Here is an 8,443-nt window from a genome sequence, read left to right on the forward strand (position 1 = left end):
CCAATTAAAGAAATAAGAAATTCAAGAATAAGCTTCTAACTTAATTCTTAAGCAATGAAATTTTGTTTTTATTTCTATTTATATAGTTTAAAAAACAATAAATTTTCATTGTAAAATTAGATTTTTCTTATAAATACTTAAAAGTCTTTGACTTCCTTCATTTCTTCAAAATGACACTCTTTATAAGCTATTTAAGTAAATATTTAATAATAAAAACATTAATCAAAAAATTAATTATAATAAATAAATTTTTAAATGATTAATTGAAAATAATTGCATAAAAGTTAACATTTTTAAATTTTTTGCTATTTGTTGACCTCCATAATATTCTAATCAACCCTGATAAAAAATTTTTGAATATAATTTTCCTATATATAATGGTAAATAATTTACCCCTAATGTAGACAAATAAGGCATATTTCATATTATTCTTATAAACAACCTTGAAATTAAAAAGTTTAAAGTTAATAACTGATAAGAAAGTTTAAATTTAGGCAATTCATAGCCTAACCATCTTCCAATCATAATTACAAATAAAGTTAATATTTTTCTAAAAAAGCTAGAAAAATAAAATAAGGGGTAGAAAAAAGTAACCATGAAAATAGTCTTCCACTAAAAACTACAAATAAAATTAATCCTCTCATTCCTTTTAATATAATTATTCTTCCTTCTTGAATCATATGTAGAGATATAAAATTAAAAGTACCAATTATTGAATAATAAGTTAAACGAAATCTATAAGAAATTGTTAATCCAATTGAAATATAAAAAATTAAATAAATATGAATATTTAAATAATTCATTGATATAAATTCAACCACTAAATCTTTAGAATAAAACCCTGATATAAAAAGGTAAACCACATAAAGATAAATTACAAATATTCAAATAAGTACATGTTAAAGGTAAATGTTTTACTAAACCACCTATAAAACGAATATCTTGACAATTAAATCAGTTATGAATAATATTGCCTGCACATATAAATAATAAAGCTTTAAATAAAGCATGAATTAATAAGAGACAGAATAAGGAGCAATGAAATTAGAAGAATGTGTGACGTTCCGGATATAGTGAGATGGGCCAGAACTAGAAGAAGAGCATGGAGAGATCATGTCAATAGAATGAACAACGATCGACTGGCGAAAATCGCAAAGGAAGAGAGACCCAATACAAGTAGACCGCCTGGAAGACCACCAAAGCGCTGGTATGAGAGCTGGTCCTCGCAGTCACAACTTAGGCTGCCTCTTTGAAAACACAAGATAGATACAATTAAACCTAATTGTCTTAAAGTTGATAAAGCAATATTTTTTTTAAATCAAACTCAAAAGTAGCCCCTAGTCCTGATATAAATATTGTTATTGATGAAATAAATAATAAAATTATTATTAAATTATTACTAACTGAAAAAAATTAAAGCGAATTAATAAATAAACACCAGCAGTAACCAAAGTAGAAGAATGAACTAAAGAAGAAACAGGAGTAGGTGCAGCTATAGCTGCTAGTAACCAAGAAGAAAAAGGAATTTGGGCTCTTTTTGTTATTGCAGCTAAAACTACTAAATACCTAATTAATTGTATAATATAATGCCATTTTTTAATTTCTAAAATAAAAATAAAATTCCATCTTCCAAAATTTAATATTCAAGCAATTGATATTGGCAATCACCAATTCGATTCCTTAAAGCAGTTAATATACCAGCCCTAAAACTTTTTAAACTTTGATAATAAATAACTAAACAATAAGAAACTAAGCCTAAACCATCTCAACCTAATAAAATAGAAATTAAATTTGGTGAAATAATTAATAAGATTATAGATAAAACAAATGTTACAACCAATGAAATAAATCGCCCCTGAGGGGGTCGCACTGCGACTACGGGTGTGGCAAGCCCGAGGTACCCTAGCTAGAGCTCCACCCCACTCCCAAGGTGGACTCTTCCCAAAAAACCCCACTATTCCTAGAAGATTTTCCTCCCCCGACGCTATTAGGTTGCGAGGGCTAGGGGGCTTCCTACCTTTTTTCCTGTATCCCGGATTGGTTCTGCGCTGTAGTCTGCTGGGAGTGCATCGCCCTGCTTTCGGTTCGTCACCCAAGTAGCTGCCGATGCTGATGTGAGCTAGTCTCTGCCGAGGTGGATGATGGCGCGGGATCGGAAGCCAGCCACTACGGGCCCTGATCAGGTAGTATGTATTGAATGTGGAAGTCGGAAGTTCACATCGCCCCGGGCGAGTCTGGTCCGTCTGTGTGTTCCGGGACTGGCTAAGCGAGGATTGGGCCTCAGTGAACTGGGTAGGCGACAGCCGAGGGTACACCCGTTCTCAATCAACTCGACACGCCCCCTTACATACGAAGCGCTGGTGACAAGAAATAAATGGATAGCTATAGTTCAAACGACGAAAAAACTGCATTGTCTTTAGAAGGCAAAGGACAAAATGAAGGAGATATGACCCCAACATGGTATCACTGGATGTTTACTACAGACCTTAGTGTTAGGAGATCCTCATTGGCAAGAACACCACCAATGAATCGCAAAGATTCAACTGCCTCTGCCACGGATGATGTTTTTGCTAGCCTAGAGACAAACTCTGGCACACGTCAAGATGACAAGACTGGGAGCCACAGTAACACGACGTACGAAGCAAGTAGCGACAACAGTCACGACGGACTGGCAAAATATACCAGTCCAGACAAAAAGAAACGAAAGCGAGACTCACATGGAAAGCATATCCCGGATGATACTAGCCAAGAGATGACTGCTGCTATGACCGTCTTGGGTAGTCTTAATAAAAAAGTTGACGAATTAAAAAATGAAGTCAAAGTAAGTACAAAGACAAAACCTGAAATCAAGGCAATAACGAGAGAGCTCGTAAGCATAATGGCAACCCTGAACAGAAGAACGGATGTTTTAAACATCAGACACACGCAGATGGTGCGAAACAACACTGAGCAATCATCGCCAGGTAAGAGCAAAACTGCTAATAATTTAGCTAAACCAGAGGACAATAATCCTAGCTACGCAAGACAAAGTATAGGAGTCCAAGCTGATGAAACCGACATAAGACGAGAGTTACTCGATCTTACAAATGAAATACGTACCAGGGTTGAGACGCAAATAACAGCAAGAAAAGGATGGACAGGGCTAGAAGAGGTAATACATCTCGAGTGGCCAGAAAGCTGCTACCAAAGCACCGTTGTTACAGAGCTGGGATCGCTTAGAGAGCTACGAGGAGACCTGGTAATAGTAGCAGACCCTGATCTAACCTTGACCACCACTACGGAAAGCGACCTAAAATGCAACTTTCCGGAAATAACAAGCCTTATGTGCGAAGAACTTGAGGAAGGGTGTATTGAATATGTGAGGACGAACACCGAGGTCATACTCAGCAAAGGCAAAAATGGAGCAAGGTCAAGAACCATGTACATGCTGCCGTACAAGGTCAACCCAGAAGGGAAAAACGACATGGGTCAACTATATCAGTTGCTAGGCAAACTGCAAGCAGAGGTTCAAAACCATGGAATGGCGGAAATTCAAGTAGTAACCTTCGGCAAAATTGATAAAATCTACCTTAGAAAGTGCGCAGAAGGTATCTTCAGGGGATCTGAGGTCAAAGTGCAAGTTATTATACCTAGAGATCCAAGCCGACTAGCACCTAAGTCAAGTAAGGGAGGACCAGCGACGACAACAGAGAAGATTATAATCAAATCTGAAGGAAAGCAATATGCTGACATACTCCGTTCGATCAAGAGTAGTGTGAACATAGACGAGATGGGTGTTAAGGTAAAAGGCATTAAGAAAACCGCTAAGGGTGATGTCCTTATGGAGATACTTGGAGAAAAAAATCAAGTAACCACCCTCAGACAAGCTATAATGGACAAGGATAAAGATACCCAGGTCGAAATTAAAAGAGATGAAGACATTATTCATATCTCGGACATAGACGGAGATATGAACGCAAAACAGATAGAGCAAGATGTCAGGAAAAGCGTAGCAAACGCAAAAGAAGATGACGTCCGAGTGCTCTCTTGCAGACCAAACCAGAGGGGAAACCAAACTGCTACACTTGCGGTCAAAAGAAGAGTGGCCAGCGAATTACTCAAAATGGATACTGTGAGAATAGGGTGGGCACCGTGCCAGGTCCGAGCAAGGGTCAAAATCACCAGGTGTTACAAATGTTTGGAGTTTGGCCACCGCACCAATGAATGCAAAGGAACCGATAACTCGAAGATGTGCCTTAAATGCGGCAAGGATAACCACAAGGCCAAAGACTGTACTAACAAAAGCTATTGCCTAACATGCAAAAAAGACGGTCACAGAGCTGACCAGACTGCTTGCCCTTACTACCTTAAGCTTGTAAAGGAAAAATCAAAAGCAATTAGTGACACCAGACGCAGGCTCAGCACTGCACGCGGTCAAAACTTTAGTGTTCAATATTAAAATACTTCAAGCCAACGTTGGACGTGCCTATGCAGCCCAAGACATGGCGTATGCCACCGCAGTTCAGCAAGGTATTGATATTATGGTAGTCGGAGATGGTCACGTAATTATCAAACTCAAAGATCTTGAGCTGATATGTTGCTATATATCCCCAAACATCAGCATGGAAGACTACAAAACTGAGGTGGACAGTATAATGGAGCACATAACGAACAACAGTGATGCCATTATTCTGGGAGACCTAAATGCCAAGTCCCCAATGTGGGGATCACCTGTAACCGATGAAAAGGGTCAATACTGGGTGGAATGGATCAATGATGTAAATTATGGATGATTATTACTTATACGCAAATGGAGCTTCTTTTTTTTTATTTGTTTATATATTCATATTGGACGAGGAATCTACTATAGATCATATTAGAAACATGAATAATTGGTGTAACAATTTTTTTAACTATAGCAACTGCCTTTTTAGGATATGTTTTACCTTGAGGACAAATATCTTTTTGAAGTGCTACTGTTATTATTAATCTAATATCTGCACTTCCTCACTTAGGAAATATACTAGTACAATGAATTTGGGGGGTTTGCAGTTGATTATGCAACTTTAACACGATTTTTTACATTTCATTTCATTTTACCATTTATTATCTTTGCTTTTATAATTATCCACTTATTATACTTACACCAATTAGGATCTAGAAATCCAATTGGTACTAATAGTAATATTGCCAAAATTCCTTTTCATCCTTATTTTATCTTTAAAGATATTTTAGGAGCTCTAATTATAATTTTTTTATTAATCTTTTTAACTTAGAGAAATCCTTACTTATTAGGAGATCCTGACAATTTTACTCCTGCTAACCCTTTAGTAACTCCTGTCCATATTCAACCTGAATGATATTTTCTATTGGTTTATGCTATTTTACGTTCAATCCCTAATAAATTAGGAGGAGTAATTGCATTAATTATATCAATCGCTATCCTATATTTACTTCCATTTATTAATAATAAAAATTTTTTAAGATCACAATTTTATCCACTAAATAAATTACATAAACATTAGTATCTATTATTATTTTATTAACGTGAATTGGAGCTCGGCCAGTTCAGGACCCTTATATCTTAACAGGTCAAATTCTTACAATAGTTTATTTTCTTTATTATTTAATTAACCCAATTACTTCATACTTTTGAGATTCTATTATTTTTAAATAGTTAATGAACTTGTATAAGTTTATATTTTGAAAATATAAAAAAGAGGTTAAAATTCTCTATTAACTTATACTAAAAATAATTAACTAAATTATAAGAATAAAAAAAAATATTCTTATTCTCCAAAAAAAAATTAAATAATTTAATGAAATAGGTAAATAACCCTTTCAAGCTAAATATATTAATTTATCATAACGATAAAGAGGTAAAATCCCCCGAACTCAAAGTCAAAAAAAAGATAAAAAAGATAATTTAAAAAAATATATAACTTATTAAATTTGCCCCTATAAATAAAAAAACACATTATTTTTATAAACAAAATATTTCCATATTCTGCTAAAAAAATTATAGCAAAACCTCTCCTTCAATATTCAACATTAAATCCTGAAACTAACTCTGATTCCCCTTCAGCAAAATCAAAAGGAGTACGATTAGTTTCAGTTAAACTTAAAACTAATCATATAAAACATAATGGTAATAATAAATATATAAATCAAATAAATTCTTGATATTTAATTAAATCAATTAAATTTACACTTAAAATTGAAAATAAAAAAGATATTAAAATTGAAGCTAGTCTTACTTCATAAGAAATTCTTTGTGCTACTGAACGAAGTCTGCCTAATAATGAATAATTAGAATTTGAAGACCAGCCAGCTAATATAATTGTATAAACACTTAAACTTGAAACAGCTAAAAAAAATAAAATTGTTAAATTAAACCTAATACTAATTCTAATAAATGGTATACATATTCATATAAATAAAGATAATAATAAAATGAAAATAGGCGATAAATAATATAAATTAAAATTTACTATAAAAGGATAAGTTTGCTCTTTACTAAATAATTTAATAGCATTTCTAAAAGGTTGAATTAAACCAATAAATCCTACTTTATTTGGGCTTTTACGAATCTGAATATACCCTAAAACTTTTCGTTCTAATAATGTTAAAAAAGCAATCCTAATTAATACACAAATAATTAAAATTAATCTTGAAATTATAATTATTAAAAAATCTTTTAATATCAAGTATTATTTGTAATATAAATTACATTTAAAGATTCTAAATCCATTGCACTAATCTGCCAAAATAATTATTTTAATATAAAAATTATTTTTTTCATTTGGTCCTTTTGTACTAAAATGTTAAATTTAATTAAAGATAGAAACCAACCTGGCTTAAACCGGTTTTAACTCAGATCATGTAAGATTTTAAAAGTCGAACAACTTAATTAATTAGCTTTTGCACCAATTATAAATTTTAATCCAACATCGAGGTCGCAATCTTTATTATCGATTGAGCTCTCTAATAAAATTACGCTCGTATCCCTAAGGTAATTTTATCTTATAATCAAAATATTTGGATCAATTATTTATTAATTAATATAAAAATAGAAAAAAAGTTTATTAAATTTTTTTATCACCCCAATTAAATAGTTTTTAAATATAAAAAAATTAATTCTAAATCATTTATAAAAAAAATTATAAAACTCTATAGGGTCTTCTCGTCTTTTAATATTATTTAAGCTTTTGAACTTAAAAATAAAATTTTATAAAAATTAAATAGAGACAGTATTTTTTTCATTCAACCCTTCATTCCAGATTTCAAACCAAAAAAATATCAATTATTAATAATATAAAAATATTAAAAAATATTTATATCAATAAATAAATAAATTAAATTATATGTTTAAAAACGAATAACATTTCATTACAAAAAAATATTTAAAATTATTTATTCCACAATAAAAATTTTAATTTTTTAGCTCTTTTAAATTCGAAAAAATTAAACATATAAATATTATTCAATAAACCCTAATACACAAGGTAGAAAAAATTAATTTATCTTTTTTTAATAATAAAATTTTCTTTCACAATACAATTTACTATAATTGAATAAATTTTTTCTTTTTTATTAATAAAATAAATTTTACTTAATTAAAACTTTTTAACTTAAAAAAATAATAAAATTCTTATTTCAAATTAAATTGAATCTCACAATTAACTTTTTAATGTAACTAAAATACTTTTTAATCAAGCTCTAATTTGTATTCTAGACTCACTTTCCAGTGAATCTACTTTGTTACGACTTATTCCATATTAAATTAAAATGACGGGCGATATGTGCATATTTTAGAGGTAAAATCATTTTAATCAATTTATTAAAATTACTATCAAATTCAAATATAAATTTTTAATAATAGAAATTATCCAAAAATATTTTTATTGTAACGCATTACTTCTTATATATAAATTGCACCTTGATCTGATAAATTTTAAAATATTAAATTCTAAATATTTATAATTTTAATAAAATATTCAATTACGATGATATACAAACTAATAATATAAGTAAATTAAATCGTGGATTATCATTTACAGAACAGGTTCCTCTGAAAAGACTAAAATACCGCCAAAATTTTTAATTTTCAAGAACATTGCTATTACTAATTTAATATTTTTAATTACATTTAAAATAATAGGGTATCTAATCCTAGTTCATACTTTAAATTTTCAAACTTCATCAACAAATTTAAATTTATAAATAAAATTTAAAATTTCATTTATTAAATTTTATATTAAAATTATTTCTTACACTAATTTTTATTAATATAATTAAATTATATTATTTGTATAACCGCAACTGCTGGCACAAATTTTGTTAATAATACTTATTACTTCCAAATTTAAATTTCTTTAATATATAATTTTAATCACTGTTAAATTCTTCTGTAAAATAATTCACATATAATAAAAAATAACACCTAATTTGTAAGTTAAAATAA

At 30.3% G+C, this 8,443-nt stretch overlaps 2 pseudogenes; one reads left to right on the plus strand and one right to left on the minus strand.

Moving 5' to 3' along the window:
- Positions 1-329: 329 nt before the first annotated feature.
- On the minus strand, positions 330-3,732 carry LOC130894175 (NADH-ubiquinone oxidoreductase chain 5-like; annotated as a pseudogene).
- A 749-nt stretch (positions 3,733-4,481) lies between these two features.
- LOC130894176 (cytochrome b-like) lies at positions 4,482-5,530 on the plus strand (annotated as a pseudogene).
- Positions 5,531-8,443: the final 2,913 nt, after the last annotated feature.

Source organism: Diorhabda carinulata, chromosome 5, assembly GCF_026250575.1.
Source record: "Diorhabda carinulata isolate Delta chromosome 5, icDioCari1.1, whole genome shotgun sequence".
Lineage (NCBI taxonomy): Eukaryota > Metazoa > Arthropoda > Insecta > Coleoptera > Chrysomelidae > Diorhabda > Diorhabda carinulata.